Raw genomic sequence first — 22,131 nt, 5'->3', positions numbered from 1 at the left:
AAAAACATAACACTTCCTCTCTTGTAATGGAGGTTTTCTCTAACGGGTCAACACCTCCCTCCGAGACACTCCCGGTTAACACGCCCCTCTCCTTCGTGAATACCGATGCAAAGTATTCATTTAGGATCTCCCCTATTCCCTCGGGTTCTAAGCATAATTCCCCTCCTTTGTCCCTGAGAGGTCCGATTTTCTCCCTGACAACTCTTTTGTTCCTAACGTATGAATAGAATGCCTTAGGATTCTCCTTAATCCTGCCTGCCAAGAACATCTCGTGACCTCTTTTTGCCCTTCTAACTCCCCGTTTGAGTTCTTTCCTACTCTCTCTGTATTCCTCCAGAGCTCCATCTGCTTTCAGTTGCCTGGACTTAACGTACGCCTCCCTTTTCATTTTAATCAGATCCTCAATTTCCCTGGTTATCCACGGCTCTCGAATCCTACCTTTCCTATCTTTCCTTTTTACAGGCACATGCCTATCCTGCAGCCTTATCAATAGTTCCTTAAAAGACTCCCACATGCCAGACGCGGACTTACCCTCGAACATCCTCTCCCAATCAACATCCACCTATTCCTGCCTAATCCGGCTATAGTCAGCCTTCCCCCAATTTAGCACCCTGCCCGTAGGACAGCACTCATCCTTGTCCATTACTATCCTAAAGTTAACAGAGTTGTGGTCACTATTTGCCACATGTTCCCCTACCGAAACTTTGACGACCTGACCGGGCTCATTTCCCAGAACTAGGTCCAGTATAGCCCCCTCTCTAGTCGGGCTATCTACATACTGTTCCAAAGAACCTTCCAGTACGCATTTTACAAATTCCTCCCCGTCCGGACCCCCAGCTCTAAGCACTTTCCAGTCTGTGCCAGGGAAATTAAAGTCCCCCACTACAACAACCCTATTTTTTCTGCACCTATCCAGAATCTCCTGACATATCTTTTCCTCCACTTCCCATGGGCTGTTGGGTGGTCTGTAGTACACCCCCAGCAAAGTGACTGCACCCTTCCTGTTTCTGAGTTTCACCCACAGCGACTCAGTACATGACCCCTCTAAGTTGTCTACCCTCTGCACCGCGGTAATATGCTCCTTAACTAATATCGCTACTCCCCCACCTTTTTTAGCCCCTCCTCTGTCTCGCCTAAAACACTTATACCCCGGAATATTCAGCTGCCAGTCCTGTCCTTCTTTTAACCAAGTTTCCGTCACCGCAACCACATCCAAATTCCGCATAAGCATTAAGGCCCTAAGTTCGTCTGTTTTACCCGTTACGCTCCTCGCATTGAAGCAGTTGCACTCCAGACCTCCAGGCCCAGTCAGGTCCTCCTCCTCCAGAGTGCTCCTCTTCTTAGCTAGCCTTGCCCTGGCCCCCAGCTCAACCCCAGCCTCAGTATTTACTGACCTCCTGTTTTGTTCCCCACCCCCCTGCCACACTAGTTTAAATCCTGCCGAAACACTCTAGCAAAACTCCCAGCCAGGATATTTGCTCCCTTCCAGTTAAGGTGTAACCCATCCTTTCTGTACAGTTGCCATCCTGACTTGAAGATTTCCCAGTTATCTATGAATTTAAAACCCTCCCTCTTGCACCAGTCCTTTAGCCACGCGTTCAACTGTAGAATCTCCCTGTTCCGAGCCTCACTTGCACTAGACACCGGGAGCAGTCCAGAGATTGCTACCCTGGAGGTCTTACCTTTTAGCCTAGCACCCAACTCCCTGAATTTCTCTCCTATGAACCCCCTGCTCTTCCTACCTACATCATTTTCACCAATGTGTACAATCACATCCGTTTGACTACCTTCCTTTTTAAATATGCTTCCTACCCTCTCGGAGACATCCAGTACCCCGGCACCAGGGAGGCAGACTACCATCCTGGATTCTCGTTCACTCCCACAGAACCGCCTGTCCGTGCCTCTAACCATTGCGTCCCCCACAACTATCGCTCTCCTAAACCCCTTCTTTCCCTTCCGGAGCCCTGAGCCTGTCTCCGTGGAGGCGATCTGGTCCTCGTGGCTTACCCCTGGAGGGTCATCCCCCTCCACAGAATCCAAAACAATATACCTATTTTGGAGGGGGATAACCACAGGGGATCCCTCCACAGACTGCTCACTCCCTTCCCTTCTCCCATCTGTTGCCCATCCCTTTCTTTTATGGGAGACTGCCACTGGGATACTTTCTGGCACATCACCCTTCTGACTATTACCCCTCCTAACTGTGACCCACGTGTCTTCCTTCCGAGACCCTGGTGTCACTACCTGACTATAACTTTTATCTATTAATCTCTCATTTTCCCTAACTAAACTGAGTTCATTGAACCTCAGCTCCAGCTCCCTTACACGATTCTTCAGGAGTTGCAGTTCCACACATCTGGCACAGATATGGACTTCCGGGAGGCAAGTTGTCTCCAGGAACTCCCACATCCCACACCGAATGCAGTATACTGGCCTCCCACTCATACCAGCCATGTCCTTTTCAGTTTATCCATTACCCGTAACATTGTGCACCTTTATCTTATGCAGCAGTCTTTAGTGCGGCACCTTGTCAAATGCCTTCTGGAAATCCAGATACATCACATCCACAGGTTCCCCATTGTCCACTGCACATGTAATGTTATCAAAGAATTCCACGAAATTAGTCAAACATGACCTTCCCTTCAGGAACCCATGCTGCATCTTCCCAATGGGACAATTTATATCCAAATGTCTCGCTATTTCTTCCTTGATGATAGATTCAAGCATTTTCCCTACAACAGAAGTTAAGCTAACCGGCCTATAGTTACCTGCCTTTTGTCTATCTCCTTTTTAAAACAGTGGCGTCACATTTGCTGTTTTTCAATCTGCGGGAAGCACCCCAGAGTCCAGCGAATTTTGATAAATTACCACTAGTGCATTTGCTATTCCTCCCGCCATCTCTTTTCGTACATAAGGTCCCCCATGGTCGGCTTATGATGAAAGTGAGGAGGTGTGGGATAGAGGGAAAGTTGGCCGATTGGATAGGTAACTGGCTATCTGATTGAAGACAAAGGGTGGTGGTGGATCGAAAATTTTCGGACTGGAGGCAGGTTGCTAGCGGAGTGCCGCAGGGATCAGTGCTTGGTCCTCTGCTCTTTGTGATTTTTATTAATGACTTAGAGGAGGGGGCTGAAGGGTGGATCGGTAAATTTGCTGATGACACCAAGATTGGTGGAGTAGTGGATGAGGTGGAGGGCTGTTGTAGGCTGCAAAGAGATATAGATAGGATGCAAAGCTGGGCTGAAAAATGGCAAATGGAGTTTAACCCTGATAAATGTGAGGTGATTCATTTTGGGAGGACTAATTTAAATGTGGATTACAGGGTCAAAGGTAGGGTTCTGAAGACTGTGGAGGAACAGAGAGATCTTGGGGTTCATATCCACAGATCTCTAAAGGTTGCCACTCAAGTGGATAGAGCTGTGAAGAAGGCCTATAGTGTGTTAGCTTTTATTAACAGGGGGTTGGAGTTTAAGAGCCGTGGGGTTATGTTGCAACTGGACAGGACCTTGGTGAGACCACATTTGGAATATTGTGTGCAGTTCTGGTCACCTCACTATAAGAAGGATGTGGAAGCGCTGGAAAGAGTGCAGAGGAGATTTACCAGGATGCTGCCTGGTTTGGAGGGTAGGTCTTATGAGGAAAGGTTGAGGGAGCTGGGGCTGTTCTCTCTGGAGTGGAGGAGGCTGAGGGGAGACTTAATAGAGGTTTATAAAATGATGAAGGGGATGGATAGAGTGAACGTTCAAAGACTATTTCCTCGGGTGGATGGAGCTATTACAAGGGGGCATAACTATAGGGTTCATGGTGGGAGATATAGGAAGGATATCAGAGGTAGGTTCTTGACGCAGAGAGTGGTTGGGGTGTGGAATGGACTGCCTGCAGTGATAGTGGAGTCAGCCACTTCAGGAACATTTAAGCTGTTATTGGATAGGCACATGGAGCACACCAGGATGATAGGGAGTGGGATAGCTTGATCTTGGTTTCAGATAAAGCTCGGCACAACATCGTGGGCTGAAGGGCCTGTTGTGTGCTGTACTGTTCTATGTTCTAGAAACAGGCCCTTCGGCCCTCCAAGCCCACGCCGTTCCCTGGTCCAAACTAGACCATTCTTTTGTATCCCTCCATTCCCACTCCGTTCATGTGGCTATCTAGATAAGTCTTCAACGTTCCCAGTGTGTCCACCTCCAGCACCTTGCCCGGCAGCGCATTCCAGGCCCCCACCACCCTCTGTGTAAAATATGTCCTTGTGACATCCGTGTTAAACCGACCCCCCCTCAACTTGAACCTATGACCCCTCGTGAACGTCACCACCGACCTGGGAAAAAGCTTCCCAGCGTTCACCCTATCTATGCCTTTCATAATTTTATACACCTCTATTAGGTCTCCTCTCATCCTCCGTCTTTCCAGTGAGAACAATCCCAGTTTACCCAATCTCTCCCTCCCAGGCAACATCCCGGTAAACCTCCTCTGCACTCTCTCTAAAGCCTCCACATCCTTCTGGTAGTGTGGTGACCAGAACTGGACGCAGTGTACAAGATTATGAAGGGTATAGATAGGGTGAACAGTGGGAAGCTTTTTCCCAGGTCGGAGGTGACGATCACGAGGGGTCACGGGCTCAAGCTGAGAGGGGCGAAGTATAACTCAGACATCAGAGGGACGTTTTTTACACAGAGGGTGGTGGGGGCCTGGAATGCGCTGCCAAGTAGGGTGGTGGAGGCAGGCACGCTGACATTGTTTAAGACTTACCTGGATAGTCACATGAGCAGCCTGGGAATGGAGGAATACAAACGATTGGTCTAGTTGGACCAAGGAGCGGCACAGGCTTGGAGGGCCGAAGGGCCTGTTTCCTGTGCTGTACTGTTCTTTGTTCTTTGTTCTTTATTCCAAATGCGGCCGAACCAACGTTCTATACATCTGCAACATCAGACCCCAACTTTTATACTCTATGCCCCGTCCTATAAAGGCAAGCATGCCATATGCCTTCTTCACCACCTTCTCCACCTGTGATGTCACCTTCAAGGATCTGTGGACTTGCACACTCAGGTCCCTCTGCGTATCTACACCCTTTATGGTTCTGTCATTTATTGTATAACTCCTCCCTACATTATTTCTACCAAAATGCATCACTTCGCATTGATCAGGATTGAACTCCATCTGCCTTTTCTTTGCCCAAATTTCCAGCCGATCTATATCCTTCTGTAACTTCTGACAATGCTCCTCACAATCTGCAAGTCCGGCCAATTTTGTGTCGTCCGCAAACTTACTCTTTCAGGCCTACCTATAACCCTTCATCCTATTAAGTCCCATGTAATCATTCAGGAGTCTCTGAAAAGACCCTATTGAGTTTGCCTCCACCACCACTGACGGCAGCTGATTCCACTCGCCCACCACCCTCTGTGTGAAAAACTTCCCCCGAACATTTCCCCTGGACCTATCCCCCAGCACCTTAAACCTGTGTCCTCTCGTAGCAGCCATTTCCACCCTGGGAAAAAGCCTTAAAGTCCACTCGATCTATGCCTCTCAACATCTTATACACATCTATTAGGTCTCTTCTCATCCTTCGTCTCTCCAAGGAGAAAAGACCGAGCTCCCTCAGCCTATCCTCATAAGGCATGCCACTCAATCCAGGCAACATCCTTGTAAATCGCCTCTGCACCCTTTCAATCTTTTCCACATCCTTCTTGTAATGAGGCGACCAGAACTGAGCACAGTCCTCCAAGTGGGGTCTGACGAGGGTCTTATATAGCTGCATCATTATCCCCGGACTCTTAAACTCAATCCCTCGATTGATAAAGGCCAGCACACCGTACGCCTTCTTAACCACCACCTCCACTTGGGGGCCGATTTTAGAGTCCTATGGACCCGGACCCCAAGGTCCTTCTGATCCTCCACAGTACTAAGAGTCTTTCCCTTAATATTGTACTCCTTCAACCCATTTGACCTGCCAAAATGGATCACTACGCATTTATCTGGGTTGAAGTCCATCTGCCACTTCTCCGTCCAGTCTTGCATCCTATCTATGTCCCTCTGTAACTTCTGACATCCCTCCAGACTATCCACAACCCCACCAACTTTCGTGTCGTCGGCAAACTTATCAACCCATCCCTCCGCTTCCTAATCCAGGTCATTTCTGAAAATGACAAACAGCAAGGGTCCCAGAACAGATCCCTGGGGCATACCACTGGTGACTGACCTCCATTTAGAAAAAAGACCCATCTATACCCACTCTCTGCCTCTTTTGGGCAACCCAGTTCTGGATCCACCGGGCAGCAGCACCTTGAATCCCATGCCCTCTCACTTTTTCTAGAAGCCTTGCATGGGGAACCTGATCGAACGCATTGCTAAAATCCATATAAACCACATCTACCGCTTTCCCTTCGTCAATGTGTTTGGTCACATTTTCGAAGAACTCCACCAGGCTCGTAAGGCACGATGTGCCTTTGACAAAACCATGCTGAGTAATCTTGAGCATACTAAACCTCTCTAAATGCTCATAAATCTTGTCCCTCAGGGTCTTCTCCATCAGCTTACCAACCACTGAGGTTAGACTCACCAGTCGGTAATTTCCTGGGCTATCCCTATTCCCCTTCTTGAAAATAGGATCCACATCCGCAATCCTCCAATCCTCCGGCACCTCTCCCGTCTCCATCGACGACGCAAAGATCATCGCCAGAGGCTCTGCAATCTCTTCCCTCGCCTCCCACAGTAACCTGGGGTACATCCCATCCGGACCCGGCGACTTATCTATCTTGATGCCATTCAAAGATTCCAGCACAACCTCTTTGTTAAAGTCCACATACTCAATCCTTTCAGTCCACCGCAAGCCCGCAGTACATCCACCCAGGGTCCTTCTCCTCTGTGAAAACCGAGGCAAAATACTCATTTAGCACCTCTGCCATTTCTACTGGTTCCGTACAGATTTTCCCACCTTCACCTTTTATAGGCCCTATTCCTTCACGTCTCATCCTTTTACTCTTCACATATTTATAGAACGCCTTAGGGTTTTCCTTAATTCTAACTGCCAAGGCCTTCTCGTGACCCCTTCTGGCTCTCCTAATTTCCTTCTTTAGTCCCTTCCTACAAGCCGTATACTCAACTAGATCCCTATCTTCGCCAAGCTGTCTGAACCTTTTGTACGCTTTCCTTTTCTTCTCGACTAGGTCCTGCACAGCTTTCGTACGCCCTGGTTCCTTTAACCGACCAACTCCTCCCTGTCTGCTCGGAACGTTGTCCTGTAGAACTCTAGACAGACATTCCTTGAAAAACTGCCACCTCTCTTCAGTACATTTCCCCAAGAATACTTCCTTCCAATTTACTCCTCTAATTTGCTGCCTTATGTCTTCATATTTCCCCTTACTCCATATAAACACTTTACTCGCTTGCCTGATCCTCTCTTTTTCCAATGCAAGCCTAAAGGAGATAGAGTTATGATCGCTATCCCCGAGGTGCCCTCCCACTGAGAGATCTGACAACTGTGCAGGTTCATTGGTCAGTATCAGGTCAAATACAGCCTCTCCTCTTGTAGGCTTGTCCACATGCTGTGTCAGGAAACCGTCCTGAACACACCTAATGAACTCCTCCCCACCCAATCCCCTTACCCTCGGGATATTCCAATCTATGTTTGGGAAATTAAAGTCTCCCATCACAACAACTCTGCTATTATTGCAACTCCGTAAGAAGTTTAACAACACCAGGTTAAAGTCCAACAGGTTTATTTGGTAGCAAAAGCCACACAAGCTTTCGGAGCTGCAAGCCCCTTCTTCAGGTGAGTGGGAATTCTGTTCACAAACAGAGCATAGAAAAAAACCCAGACTCAATTTACGTGAATAATGGTTGGAATGCGAATACTTACAACTAATCAAGTCTTTAAGAAACAAAACAATGTGAGTGGAGAGAGCATCAAGACAGGCTAAAAAGATGTGTATTGTCTCCAGACAAGACAGCCAGTGAAACTCTGTGGGGGTTACAGATAGTGTGCCATGAACCCAATATCCCGGTTGAGGCCGTCCTCGTGTGTGCGGAACTTGGCTATCAGTTTCTGCTCAGCGACTCTGCGCCGTCGTGTGTCGCGAAGGCCGCCTTGGAGAACGCTTACCCGAAGATCAGAGGCCGAATGCCCGTGACCGCTGAAGTGCTCCCCCACAGGAAGAGAACAGTCTTGTCTGATGATTGTCGAGCGGTGTTCATTCATCCCGAGGTAGATGTCCCGAGGCATGGTACATTGGGGAAACTATGCAGACGCTGCGACAACGGATGAATGAACACCGCTCGACAATCACCAGGCAAGACTGTTCTCTTCCTGTTGGGGAGCACTTCAGCGGTCACAGGCATTCGGCCTCTGATCTTCGGGTAAGCGTTCTCCAAGGCGGCATTCGCGACACACGACGGCGCAGAGTCGCTGAGCAGAAACTGATAGCCAAGTTCCGCACACACAAGGACGGCCTCAACCGGGATATTGGGTTCATGGCACACTATCTGTAACCCCCACAGGGTTTCACTGGCTGTCTTGTCTGGAGACAATACACATCTTTTTAGCCTGTCTTGATGCTCTCTCCACTCACATTGTTTTGTTTCTTAAAGACTTGATTAGTTGTAAGTATTCGCATTCCAACCATTATTCATGTAAATTGAGTCTGTGTCTTTATATGCTCTGTTTGTGAACAGAATTCCCACTCACCTGAAGAAGGGGCTTGCAGCTCCGAAAGCTTGTGTGGCTTTTGCTACCAAATAAACCTGTTGGACTTTAACCTGGAGTTGTTAAACTTCTTACTGTGTTTACCCCAGTCCAACACCGGCATCTCCACATCATTATTGCAACTCTACAGGATCTGTTTCCCTATCTGTTCCTCCACCTCCCTGTCATTATTGGGCGGCCTATAGAAAACTCCCAGCAAAGTGATCGACCCCTTCCCATTCCGAACTTCCACCCACAGAGACTCGGTGGACAATCCCTCCACAGCATACACCTTCTCTACAGCTGTGACACTATCCCTGATCAGCAGTGCCACTCCACCCCCTCTCTTGCCTCCGTCCCTGTCCTTCCTGAAACATCTGACTCCCGGCACCTGTAGTATCCAGTCCTGTCCCTGAGACATCCAAGTCTCCGTAATGGCCACCACATCACACTTCCAGGCATCTATCCACGCTCTGAGCTCACCCCCTTTATTCACTATACTCATAGAACATAGAACATAGAACAGTACAGCACAGAACAGGCCCTTCGGCCCACGATGTTGTGCCGACCTTCATCTGAAACCAAGATCAAGCCATCCCACTCCCTACCATCCTGGTGTGCTCCATGTGCCTATCCAATAACCGCTTAAATGTTCCTAAAGTGTCTGACTCCACTATCCACACAGTATGTGGATAAGCCTACTAGAGGAGAGGCTGTACTTGATCTGGTGCTGGCTAATGAACCTGGACAGGTGGAGGATCTCTCGGTGGGTGAGCATCTTGGGGATAGCGATCATAATTCTATCTCCTTCACGATAGCATTGGAAAGAGATAGGATCAGGCAGGCTAGGAAAGTGTTTCTCTGGAGTAAAGGGAAATACAGTGTCATCAGGGAGGAAATTAGACGGGTAAATTGGAAGGAGGCATTCTTGGGGAAAAGTACCGAAGGAAAGTGGAGGATTTTCAAGGAATGTTTGTCTGGAGCTCTGCATGACAACGTTCCGATGAGACAGGGGGGTGTTGGTAGGGTACGGGAACCGTGGTGCACGAAGGTTGTGATGAACCTGGTGAATAAGAAAAGAGAGGCGTACAGAAGGTTCAGAGAGCTAGGAGGTGTTAAGGATTTAGAGGAGTATACGGGATGTAGGAAGGAGCTTAAGAAGGAAATTAGGAGAGCGAGAAGGGGTCATGAGAAGGCCTTGGCGGGTAAGATTAAGGAGAATCCCAAGGCTTTCTACAAATATGTCAAGAGTAAAAGGATGAGATGTGAAGGCATAGGACCCTTAAAAGGTGAAGGGAGAAAAGTTTGTGCGGAACCGTTAGAAATGGCGGAGCTGCTTAATGAATACTTTACCTCGGTATTCACGGTGGAAAGGGATCTGGGTGGTTGTACTGCTGGTTTGCGGTGGACAGAAAGGATCGAGCATGTGGACATAAAGAAAGAGGATGTGTTGGAACTATTGAATGGCATCAAGGTTGGTAAGTCGCCGGGACCGGATGGGATGTACCCCAGGTTACTGTGGGAGGCGAGGGAGGAGATTGCGGAGCCTTTGGCGATGATCTTTGCATCGTCGATGGAGACGGGAGAGGTTCCGGAGGATTGGAGGATTGCAGATGTGGTCCCTATATTCAAGAAAGGGAACAGGGACAGCCCGGGAAATTACCGACCGGTGAGTCTAACCTCAGTGGTTGGTAAGTTGATGGAGAGGATCCTGAGAGACAGGATTTATGATCATCTAGAGAAGTTTAGTATGATCAAAAGTAGTCAGCACGGCTTTGTCAGGGGCAGGTCGTGCCTTACGAGCCTGGTTGAGTTCTTTGAAAATGTGACCAAGCACATTGACGAAGGAAGAGCGGTGGATGTGGTCTATATGGACTTCAGCAAAGCGTTCGATAAGGTCCCCCATGCAAGACTTCTTGAGAAAGTGAGAGGGCATGGGATCCAAGGGGCTGTTGCCTTGTGGATCCAGAACTGGCTTGCCTGCAGAAGGCAGAGAGTGGCTGTGGAGGGGTCTTTCTCTGCATGGAGGTCAGTGACCAGTGGAGTGCCCCAGGGATCAGTTCTGGGACCCTTGCTGTTTGTCATTTTCATAAATGACCTGGATGAGGAAGTGGAGGGATGGGTTGGTAAGTTTGCTGACGACACCAAGGTAGGTGGTGTTGTGGATAGTTTGGAGGGATGTCAGAAGTTGCAGCGAGACATAGATAGAATGCAAGACTGGGCGGAGAAGTGGCAGATGGACTTCAACCCGGATAAGTGTGTGGTGATCCATTTTGGCAGATCCAATGGGATGAAGCAGCAGTATAATATGAAGGGTACCATTCTTAGCAGTGTAGAGGATCAGAAGGACCTTGGGGTCCGGGTCCATAGGACTCTTAAATCGGCCTCGCAGGTGGAGGATGCGGTCAAGAAGGCGTACGGCGTACTGGCCTTCATTAATCGAGGGATTGAGTTTAGGAGTCGGGAGATAATGCTGCAGCTTTATAGGACCCTGGTTAGACCCCACTTGGAGTACTGCACGCAGTTCTGGTCACCTCATTACAGGAAAGATGTTGAAGCCATTGAAAGGGTGCAGAGGAGATTTACAAGGATGTTGCCTGGATTGGGGGGCATGCCTTATGAGGATAGGTTGAGGGAGCTTGGTCTCTTCTCCCTGGAGAGACGAAGGATGAGAGGTGACCTGATAGAGGTTTACAAGATGTTGAGAGGTCTGGATAGGGTAGACTCTCAGAGGCTATTTCCAAGGGCTGAAATGGTTGCTACGAGAGGACACAGGTTTAAGGTGCTGGGGGGTAGGTACAGAGGAGATGTCAGGGGTAAGTTTTTCACTCAGAGGGTGGTGGGTGAGTGGAATCGGCTGACGTCGGTGGTGGTGGAGGCAAACTCGTTGGGGTCTTTTAAGAGACTTCTGGATGAGTACATGGGATTTAATGGGATTGAGGGCTATAGATAGGCCTAGAGGTGGGGATGTGATCGGCGCAACCTGTGGGCCAAAGGGCCTGTTTGTGCTGTGGCTTTCTATGTTCTATGTTCTATGTTGGCCCTCAGTCCAGCACTGCACTCGCTCCTGTCAGTAAAATATTTCATGGGTTCCTTTATCGGGGTTAAAAAAGGCAGCAATTTGCTGAGTTGGTTAATGATGCCCATAATTCTTTGAATAAAAGAACAAAGACCAAAGAAAGTCACATCACAGGAATAAGCCCTTCGGCCCTCCAAGCCTGCACCGACCATGCTGCCCGACTTAATTAAAACCCCCTACCCTTCCAGGAACCTTATCCCTCTACTCCCATCCTATTCATGCATTTATCCAGACGCCCCTTAAAAGTCACTGTCGTATCCGCTCCCACTCCCTACCCCGGCAACGAGTTCCAGGCACCCACCACCCTCTGTGTACAAAATCTGCCTCGTACATCTCCTTTAAACCTTGCCCCTCACACCTTAAACCAGTGCCCCCTCGTAATTAACTCTTCCACCCTTGGAAAAAGCTTCTGACTATCCACTCTGTCCATGCCTCTCATAATCTTGTAGACTTCTATCAAGTCTCCCCTCAACCTCCGTCGTTCCAGTGAGAACAAATCAAGTTTCTCCAACCTCTCCTCATAGCTAATGCCCTCCATACCAGGCAGCATCCTGGTAAATCTTTTCTGTACCCTCTCCAAAGCCTCCACATCCTTCTGGTAGTGTGGCGACCAGAATTGAACACTATATTCCAAGTGCGGCCTAACTCAGGTTCTATAAAGCTGCAACATGACTTGCCAATTTTTAAATTCAATGCCCCGGCCGATGAAGACAAGCATGCCGTATGCCTTCTTGACTACCTTCTCCACCTGCATTGCCACTTTCAGTGACTTGTGTACCTATATACCCAGATTCCTTTGCCTATCAATACTCTTAAGGGTTCTGCCATTTCCTATCTGTATTAGACGTTCCAAAATGCAATACCTCACATTTGTCCGGATTAAACTCCATCTGCCATCTCTCCGCCCAAGTCTCCAACTGATCTATACCCTGCTGTATCCTCTGTTGGTCCTCATCGCTATCCACAAATCCACCAACCTTTGTGTCGTCCACAAACTTACTAATCAAACCAGTTACATATTCCTCCAAATCATTTATATATATTACAAACAGCAAAGGTCCCAGCACTAATCCCTGAGGAACGCCACTTGTCACAGCTCTCCATTCAGAAACACATCCTTCCACTGCTACCCTCTGTCTTCTTTGACCGAGCCAATTTTGTATCCACCTTGCCAGCACACCTCTGATCCCAATGCGACTTCACCTTCTGCACCAGTCTGCCATGAGGGACCTTGTCAAAGGCCTCACTGAAGTCCATGTAGACAACATCCACTGCCCTACCCTCATCAATCATCTTTGTCACTTCCTCAAAAACCCGATCAAATTCGTGAGACATGACCTCCCCTTCACAAAACCATGTTGCCTCTCACTAATACGTCCATTTATTTCCAAGTGGGAATAAATCCTGTCTCGAAGAATCCTCTCCAATAATTTCCCTCCCACTGATGTAAGGCTCACCAGCCTGTAATTACCTGGATTATTCTTGCTACCCTTCTTAAACAAAGGAACAACATTGGCTATTCTCCAATCCTCTGGGGCCTCCCCTGCAGCCAGTGAGGATACAAAGGTTTATCTCAAGGCCCCAGCAATTTCCTCCCTTGCCTCTCTCAGTATTCTGGGGTATATCCCATCAGGCCCTGGGGACTTGTCTACCTTAATGTTTCTCAAGAACCCCACTACCTCCTCCTTTTTGATCTCAACGTGACTCAAACTCACATTTATCAGGGTTAAACTCCATTTGCCATTTTTCAGCCCAGCTTTGCATCCTATCTATGTCTCTTTGCAGCCTACAACAGCCCTCCACCTCATCCACTACTCCACCAATCTTGGTGTCATCAGCAAATTTACTGATCCACCCTTCAGCCCCCTCCTCTAAGTCATTAATAAAAATCACAAAGAGCAGAGGACCAAGCACCGATCCCTGCGGCACTCCGCTAGCAACCTGCCTCCAGTCCGAAAATTTTCCATCCACCACCACCCTCTCTCTTCGATCAGATAGCCAGTTACCTATCCAATCGGCCAACTTTCCCTCTATCCCACACCTCCTTACTTTCATCATAAGCCGACCATGGGGGACCTTATCAAATGCCTTACTAAAATCCATGTATATGACATCAACCGCCCTACCTTCATCAACACACCTAGTTACCTCCTCAAAAAATTCTATCAAATTTGTGAGGCACGATTTGCCCTTCACAAATCCGTGCTGACTATCCCGGATTAATCCGCATCTTTCTAAATGGTCGTAAATCCCATCCCTAAGGACCTTTTCCATCAATTTACCAACCACCGAAGTCAGACTAACCGGTCTATAATTACCAGGGTCATTTCTATTCCCTTTCTTAAACAGACGAACAACATTTGCCACTCTCCAGTCCTCCGGCACCATCCCCGTGGACAGCGAGGACCCAAAGATCAAAGCCAAAGGCTCTGCAATCTCATCCCTCGCCTCCCAAAGAATCCTAGGATACATTTCATCAGGCCCAGGGGACTTATCGACCTTCAGTTTATTCAAAACTGCCAGGACATCCTCCCTCCGAACATCTATTTCCTCCAGCCTATTAGCCTGTAACACCTTCTCTTCCTCAAAAACATGGCCCCTCTCCTTGGTGAACACTGAAGAAAAGTATTCATTCATCACCTCGCCTATCTCTACTGATTCCATACACAAGTTCCCACCACTGTCCTTGACCGGCCCTAACCTCACCCTGGTCATTCTTTTATTCCTCACATAAGAGTAAAAAGCCTTGGGGCTTTCCTTGATCCGACCCGCCAAGGACTTCTCATGTCCCCTCCTAGCTCTCCTCAGCCCCTTTTTCAGCTCATTCCTTGCTAACTTGTAACCCTCAATCGGGCCATCTGAACCTTGTTTCCTCATCCCTACATAAGCTTCCCTCTTCCTTTTCACAAGACATTCCACCTCTTTTGTGAACCACGGTTCCCTCACTCGGCCATTTCCTCCCTGCCTGACAGGGACATACCTATCAAGGACACCCAGTATTTGTTCCTTGAAAAAGTTCCACTTTTCATCAGTGCCTTTCCCTGACAGTTTCTGTTCCCATCTTATGCCCCCTAATTCTTGCCTAATCGCATCATAATTACCTCTCCCCCAATTGTAAGCCTTGCCCTACCGTCCGGCCCTATCCCTCTCCATTGCAATAACAAAAGACACCGAATTGTGGTCACTATCTCCAAAGTTCTCTCCCACAACCAAATCTAACACTTGGCCCGGTTCATTTCCCAGTACCAAATCCAATGTGGCCTCACCCCTTGTCGGCCTATCCACATATTGTGTCAGGAAACCCTCCTGCACACACTGCACAAAAAGTGCCCCATCCAAATTATTCGACCTACAAAGGTTCCAATCAATATTTGGAAAGTTAAAGTCCCCCATGACAACTACCCTGTGACCCCCACACGTATCCATAATCTGCTTAGCAATTTCTTCCTCCACATCTCTATTACTATTTGGGGGCCTATAGTAAACTCCTAACAACGTGACCGCTCCTTTCCTGTTTCTAACTGCAGCCCATATTACCTCAGTGTGCATATCCCCCTCAAAGTGCTTTTCCGCAGCCGTTAAACTATCCTTGATTAACAATGCTACTCCTCCACCTCTTTTACCAGCTTCCCTACACTTACTGAAACATCTATACCCCGGAACGTCCAACAACCACTCCTGTCCTTGTTCTACCCACGTCTCCGTAATGGCCACAACATCGTAGTCCCAAGTAGCAATCCACGCCCCAAGTTCATCCACCTTGTTCCGGATGCTCCTTGCATTGAAGTAGACACACTTCAACCCACCTTCCTGTCTACCGGTACCCATCCTTGACCTTGATACCTTCCCCAATACCTCACCACCCTCAACACTGACTTCCGGACTACAACTCCTTTTCCCACTGCCCTGACAAATTAGTTTAAATCCCCCTGAAGAGCCGTAGAAGAACTCCTGGCATTAAAGTGAACACATCTCAATCCTTTGGTCTGAGCTCTGCCCTTCTCTGTCCCCCGTCCATCCTCCCTCTTGCACCGTCTATAACACTTCTCTGTTTGCGAGCTAACTTCCTCGCTCCCAGTCACCTCGTCTCGATCCCCTCCCCCCAACCTATCGAGTTTAAACTCTCCCCAGTAGCCTTAGCCAACCTTCCCGCCAGGATATTTGTCCCCCTGGGATTCAAGTGCCACCCATTTTTTGTGTACAGGTCACACCTGCCCCTAAAGAGGTCCCAATGGTCCTGGAACCTGAATCCCTGACCCCTGCACCAGTCCCTCAGCCACACATTCATCCTCCACCTCACTCCATTCCTGCCCTCACCCTCCCGTGGCACAGGCAGCAATCCTGAGATTACTACCTTTGCTTTCCTCCTTCTCAGCTGTCTCCCTAATTCCCTATACTCTCTTTTCATGACCCCTTCTCCCTTCCTTCCCACATCAGCGGTACCAATATGTACCGCTACCTCTGGCTCCTCTCCCTTCCACCTCAGGATTTCTGGGACTCGACCAGCGACATCCTGGATCCCGGCCCCAGGGAGGCAGACCACCATCCGAGACTCCCACCTGCCTCCGCAAAATCGCCTGTCCGTCCCCCTTACTGTCGAGTCCCCGATTAACACTGCCTTCCTCCCCTTTTCCTTTGCCCTCTGAGTTCCAGGGCCGGACTCCACTCCGGAGACACGGCCACTGCTGCTTCCCCCAGGCGGGCTGTCCCCCCAGCAGTACTCAGGCAAGAGTACTTGTTGTGTAGGGGCACATCCACCGGGGTGCTCTCAATCACCCGAGCTTTACCCTTCCTGGCCGTCACCCACTTGGCCTCCTCCCGTGGCCCTGGTGTGACCACCTGATGATCACACATCTCATGTGTGATTGCTGGGTTGGCTTCAAAGTCTTTCAGCTTCTTACATTAATTTGATACATTTCTCACAATTTTCTCCTGTTTTCTACTGGGTGTAGTCACTGCTGCCATCATCATGGGTTTACCTCAGAATTCACTGACATCTTATGTTAACGACCTCCCTCGTGTTGTTCATGTTTTGGTGTTTCTGAAGCCAACTGTTGTATTGAAATCAGCCACACACAACGTCTCTAATACTGATATCTCTGCTCAGAGACAGCGGTGTGGGGAGAGGAGGTTTCATTATCAATGGTTCCCTGTAATAACTGCCACTTTAGCTCATCGCAATGTCTTGCTGATCGTTTGACATTTAAAGGTTAGGCAGCTAATGGAGCTATATATATTAATGAGTTACTTGAAGGAATAGGGAGCAGTGTATCCGCGTTTGTTGATATCACCAAGTTAGGTGGAACAGCAAATAATGTAGACAGGAGCAGAAACTGACAGAAGGATATTGATAGAAAGAGTGATTGGCGGAAGTGTGACTGATGGAGTTGAATGAGGCAAAGTGTGAACCCACCTACTGTGAAGTGATCAAAGGTCAGAGTATTTTGTAAATGACGAGTGTTGAGGAAGTGTGAGAGAGATTTAAGAATACATGTTTAGGAGTCAGTAAAAACCAGTGGGCATGCACAAACATTGGACAGGAATGTAAATGCAATGTTGGTCTTTATCTGAAGGGTAATGTTCCAGATGCACTGACCTCATCTGAGTAACTGTGTTGGGTTCTGGGCATTATACCCTGAGCAGGATATATTGGAATGGGAGAAGATGGATATTTGCCAGAATGATACTGAGACTAAAAGGATTAAGCTATGAGGCGAGGTCGTATTAGCTCAAATTTTATAACCTTCAGTTTTGAAAATTAAGGGATGAAAAAATTGAAGTTGTTAATTAAAGAATTTAGGAATATCAAAAATATCAGAGTGAAGGGCAAGGCTGGGAGAAGTAGGGAACCCTGGATGGCTCGGGATATTGAGGCCCTGGTCAAGAAGAAGAAGGAGGCACAAGACGTGCAAAGGCAGCTGGGACCAAGTGCATCCCTTGAAGAGTATAGAGGGTGTAGGAGTGAGGTTAAGAGAGAAATCAGGAGGGCAAAAAGGGGACATGAGATTGTTTTGGCAGATAAGGCAAAGGAGAATCCAAAGAGCTTCTACAAATACATAAAGGGCAAAAGAGTAACAAGGGGGAGAATAGGGCCTCAAAAGGATCAAAAAGGTAATCTATGTGCGGATCCACAAGAAATGGGTGAGATCCTAAATGAATATTTCTCGTCAGTATTTACTGTTGAGAAAAGCATGGATGTTAGGGAACTCAGAGAAATAAATAGCGATGTCTTGAGGAGTGTACATATTACAGAGAAGGAGGTGCTGGAAGCCTTAAAGCGCATCAAGGTAGATAAATCCCCGGGACCTGATGAAGTGTATCCCAGGACGCTGTGGGAGGCTAGGGAGGAAATTGCAGGACCCCCAGCAGAGATATTTGAATCATCGATAGTCACAGGTGAGGTGCCTGAAGATTGGGGGGTGGCAAATGTTGTGCCTTTGTTTAAAAAGGGCTGCAGGGAAAAGCCTGAGAACTACAGACCGCTGCACCTCACATCTGTAGTGGGTGAGTTATAAGAAGGTATTCTGAGGGACAGGAACTATAGGCATTTAGAGTCACAAGGACTGATTAGGGACAGTCAGCATGGCTTCGTGAGTGGAAAATCATGTCTCACAAATTTGATTGAGTTTTTTGAAGGGGTAACCAAGAAGGTAGATGAGGGCAGTGCAGTTGATGTTGTCTACATGGACTTTAGCAAGGCCTTTGACAAGGTACCACATGGTAGGTTGTTGCATCAGGTTAAATGTCAAAGAACAAAGAACAAAGAACAATACAGCACAGGAACAGGCTCTTTGGCCCTCCAAGCCCTCCAAACTAGACCATTCTTTTGTATCCCTCCATTCCCATTCCATTCATGTGGCTATCTAGATAAGTCTTAAACATTCCCAGTGTGTCCGCCTCCACCACCTTGCCCGGCAGCGCGTTCCAGGCCCCCACCACCCTCTGGGTAAAATACGTCCTTCTGATATCCATGTTAAACCTCTCCCCCCTCACCTTGAACCTATGACCCCTCGTGAACGTCATCACCGACCTGGGAAAAAGCTTCCCACCGTTCACCCTGTCTATGCCTTTCATAATTTTATACACCTCTATTAGGTCACCCCTCATCTTCCGTCTTTCCAGTGAGAACAACCCCAGTTTACCCAATCTCTCCTCATAACTAAGCCCCTCCATACCACGCAACAACCTGGTAAACCTCCTCTGTACTCTCTCTAAAGCCTCCACGTCCCTCTGGTAGTGTGGTGACCAGAACTGGGTGCAGTATTCCAAATGCGGCCGAACCAACGTTCTATACAACTGCAACATCAGACCCCAACTTTTATACTCTATGCCCCGTCCTATAAAGGCAAGCATGCCATATGCCTTCTTCACTACCTTCTCCACCTGTGACGTCACCTTCAAGGATCTGTGGACTTGCACACCCAGGTCCCTCTGCGTATATACACCCTTTATGGTTCTGCCATTTATTGTATAGCTCCCCCCATGTTAGTTCTACCAAAATGCATCATTTCGCATTTATCTGGATTGAACTGTTGAATACAGGGGTGTGAGGGATTAATTGTTGCATACAGGATTGTGTTGGGTTAATTGTTGATGCAGGAGTGTGAGGGGTTAATTGTTGAATACAGGAGTGTGAGGGGTTAATTGTTGATACAGGGGTGTGAGGGGTTAATTTTTGATACAGGAGTGTGAGGGGTTAATTTTTGATACAGGAGTGTGAGGGGTTAATTGTTGATACAGGAGTGTGAGGGGTTAATTGTTGAATACAGGAGTGTGAAGGGTTAATTGTTGAATACAGGAGTTTGAGGGGTTAATTTTTGATACAGGAGTGTGAGAGGTTAATTGTTGGCTACAGGAGTGTGAGGGGTTAATTGTTGAATATTGGAGTGTGAAGGGTTAATTGTTGAGACAGGAGTGTGAGGGGTTAAGTGTTGACTACAGGAGTGTGAGGGGTTAATTGTTGAATACAGGGGTGTGAGGAGTTAATTGTTGAATACAGGATTGTGTGGGGTTAATTGTTGATACAGGAGTGTGAGCGGTTAATTGTTGATACAGGGTTGTGAGGGGTTAATTGTTGACTACAGGAGTGTGAGGGGTTAATTGTTGATACAGGAGTGTGAGGGGTTAATTGTTGAATATTGGAGTGTGAAGAGTTAATTGTTGAATACAGGATTGTGAGGGGTTAATTGTTGATACAGGAGTGTGAGGGGTTAATTGTTGATACAGGAGTGTGAGGGGTTAATTATTGAATACAGGAGTGTGAAGGGTTAATTGTTGAGAAAGGAGTGTGAGGGGTTAATTGTTGACTGCAGGAGTGTGAAGGGTTAATTATTGAATACAGGATTGTGTGGGGTTAATTGTTGATACAGGATTGTGAGGGGTTAATTGTTGATACAGGAGTGTGAGGGGTTAATTGTTGATACAGGAGTGTGAGGGGTTAATTATTGAATACAGGAGTGTGAGGGGTTAATTATTGAATACAGGAGTGTGAGGGGTTAATTGTTGAATACAGGAGTGTGAAGGATTAAATGTTGAATACAGGAGTGTGAAGGGTTAATTGTTGAGACAGGAGTGTGAGGGGTTAATTGTTGACTACAGGAGTGTGAAGGGTTAATTATTGAATACAGGATTGTGTGGGGTTAATTGTTGATACAGGAGTGTGAGGGGTTAATTGTTGATACAGGGTTGTGAGGGGTTAATTGTTGACTACAGGAGTGTGAGGGGTTAATTGTTGATACAGGAGTGTGAGGGGTTAATTATTGAATACAGGAGTGTGAGGGGTTAATTGTTGAATATTGGAGTGTGAAGGGTTAATTGTTGACTACAGGACTGTGAAGGGTTAATTGTTGAGACAGGAGTGTGAGGGGTTAATTGTTGACTACAGGAGTGTGAGGGGTTAATTGTTGAATACAGGAGTGTGAGGGTTATTTATTGAATCCTGGAGTGTGAGGGGTTAATTATTGAATACAGGAGTGTGAGGGGTTAATTGTTGACACAGGAGTGTGTGGGGTTAATTGTTGACACAGGAGTGTGAGGGATTGATTGTTGAATACAGGGGTGTGAGGGGTTAATTATTGATACAGGTGTGTGAGGGGTTAATTGTTGATACATTAGCGTGTGGGGGGTTAATTATTCAGTTGTTTGAACGGTGAATGTTTTGTGAAATTACAGCCAGGATTTTGTTCATTGAGCTCCATCACTATTGGCTCAGATCACTCTCTAAGTGCGTACGTGGAGCACCTTCTGGTTCTGTGGAGTACTGGACATCTCTCCCCCTGCCCACTTCCAACCCTGTGCCCCCAGTGCTACTTCCAAACATTTGGCAGCTCACTCTCTGTTACTGTGCACTCGCTTTTCTCTTCTTCACTGGTCTCACTCTGCCTCAACCTCTCCCAGTTTCTGCTCCTGTTTAAGTTGTTTTGTGGTGCTCTCCTCACAGAAACCTGGCCCCATATTGACACCTACGGCCAGTTAAGAGTCTGCTCAGCTCTGTGCTGCAATCCACCATCATTTTAGTAGGGGGCGGCACGGTGGCACAGTGGTTCGCACTGCTGCCTCCCAACACCAGGAACCCGGGTTCAATTCTGGCCCTGGGTCACTGTCTGTGTGGAGTTTGCATGTTCTCCCCGTATCTGTGTGGGTTTCCTCAGGGTGCTCCGGTTTCCTCCCACAGTCCAAAATGTGTGGGTTAGGTTGATTGGCCATGCTAAATTGACCCATGGTATCAGGGGAAATACATGGAGTGAAAGGGAAGAATAGGGCCTGGGTGGGATTGTGGTCAGCGCAGAATCGATGGACCGAATGGCCTCCTTCTGCACTGGAGGGATTCTCTGATTCGATGATTAACAGACCGCAGCAAAGTTGCTCACATTGTGATCTCCATGCATGATTTTCCAAGCTATTGGACTTTGAGCTTGTGTTGTGAGAATGTTCTTGCTTGTGTGGGGCAATCACTCTCTGCTGTTGCTCTGTGTCACAGAGAGCAGCTATTCAAATCAGTTCCTGTCAAACTGCAGCTACTTACTCTCATTATCCCCTCAGGCCCTTAACTTTGGTCTGCAATTAACTGGCCGCACGTAGCATTGAGATGAATGGTCCAGTCATCTACAATGTTTAGTTCAGTTTGGTTTCCAGGGCAGCTTCACCCTCCACAAACTTCACTTTCACAAGGAGAAATTTAAATTCCTTTAAAAATGTAGAGATAAATATCAAATCATTTCCACCTCTCAGAGTGATCTCCCTACAGCCTTTGATTTGATTTATTATTGTCACATGCATTGGGATACAATGAAAAGTATTGTTTCTTGTGCGCTATACAGACAGAGCATACCGTTCATAGAGAAGGAAAGGAGAGAGTGCAAAATGTAGCCACAGCTAG

Source organism: Mustelus asterias, chromosome 8 (assembly GCF_964213995.1).
Source record: "Mustelus asterias chromosome 8, sMusAst1.hap1.1, whole genome shotgun sequence".
Taxonomy (NCBI): Eukaryota; Metazoa; Chordata; class Chondrichthyes; order Carcharhiniformes; family Triakidae; genus Mustelus; species Mustelus asterias.
The sequence above is the reverse complement of the archived record's forward strand: the minus strand, read 5'-3'. Positions refer to the sequence as shown.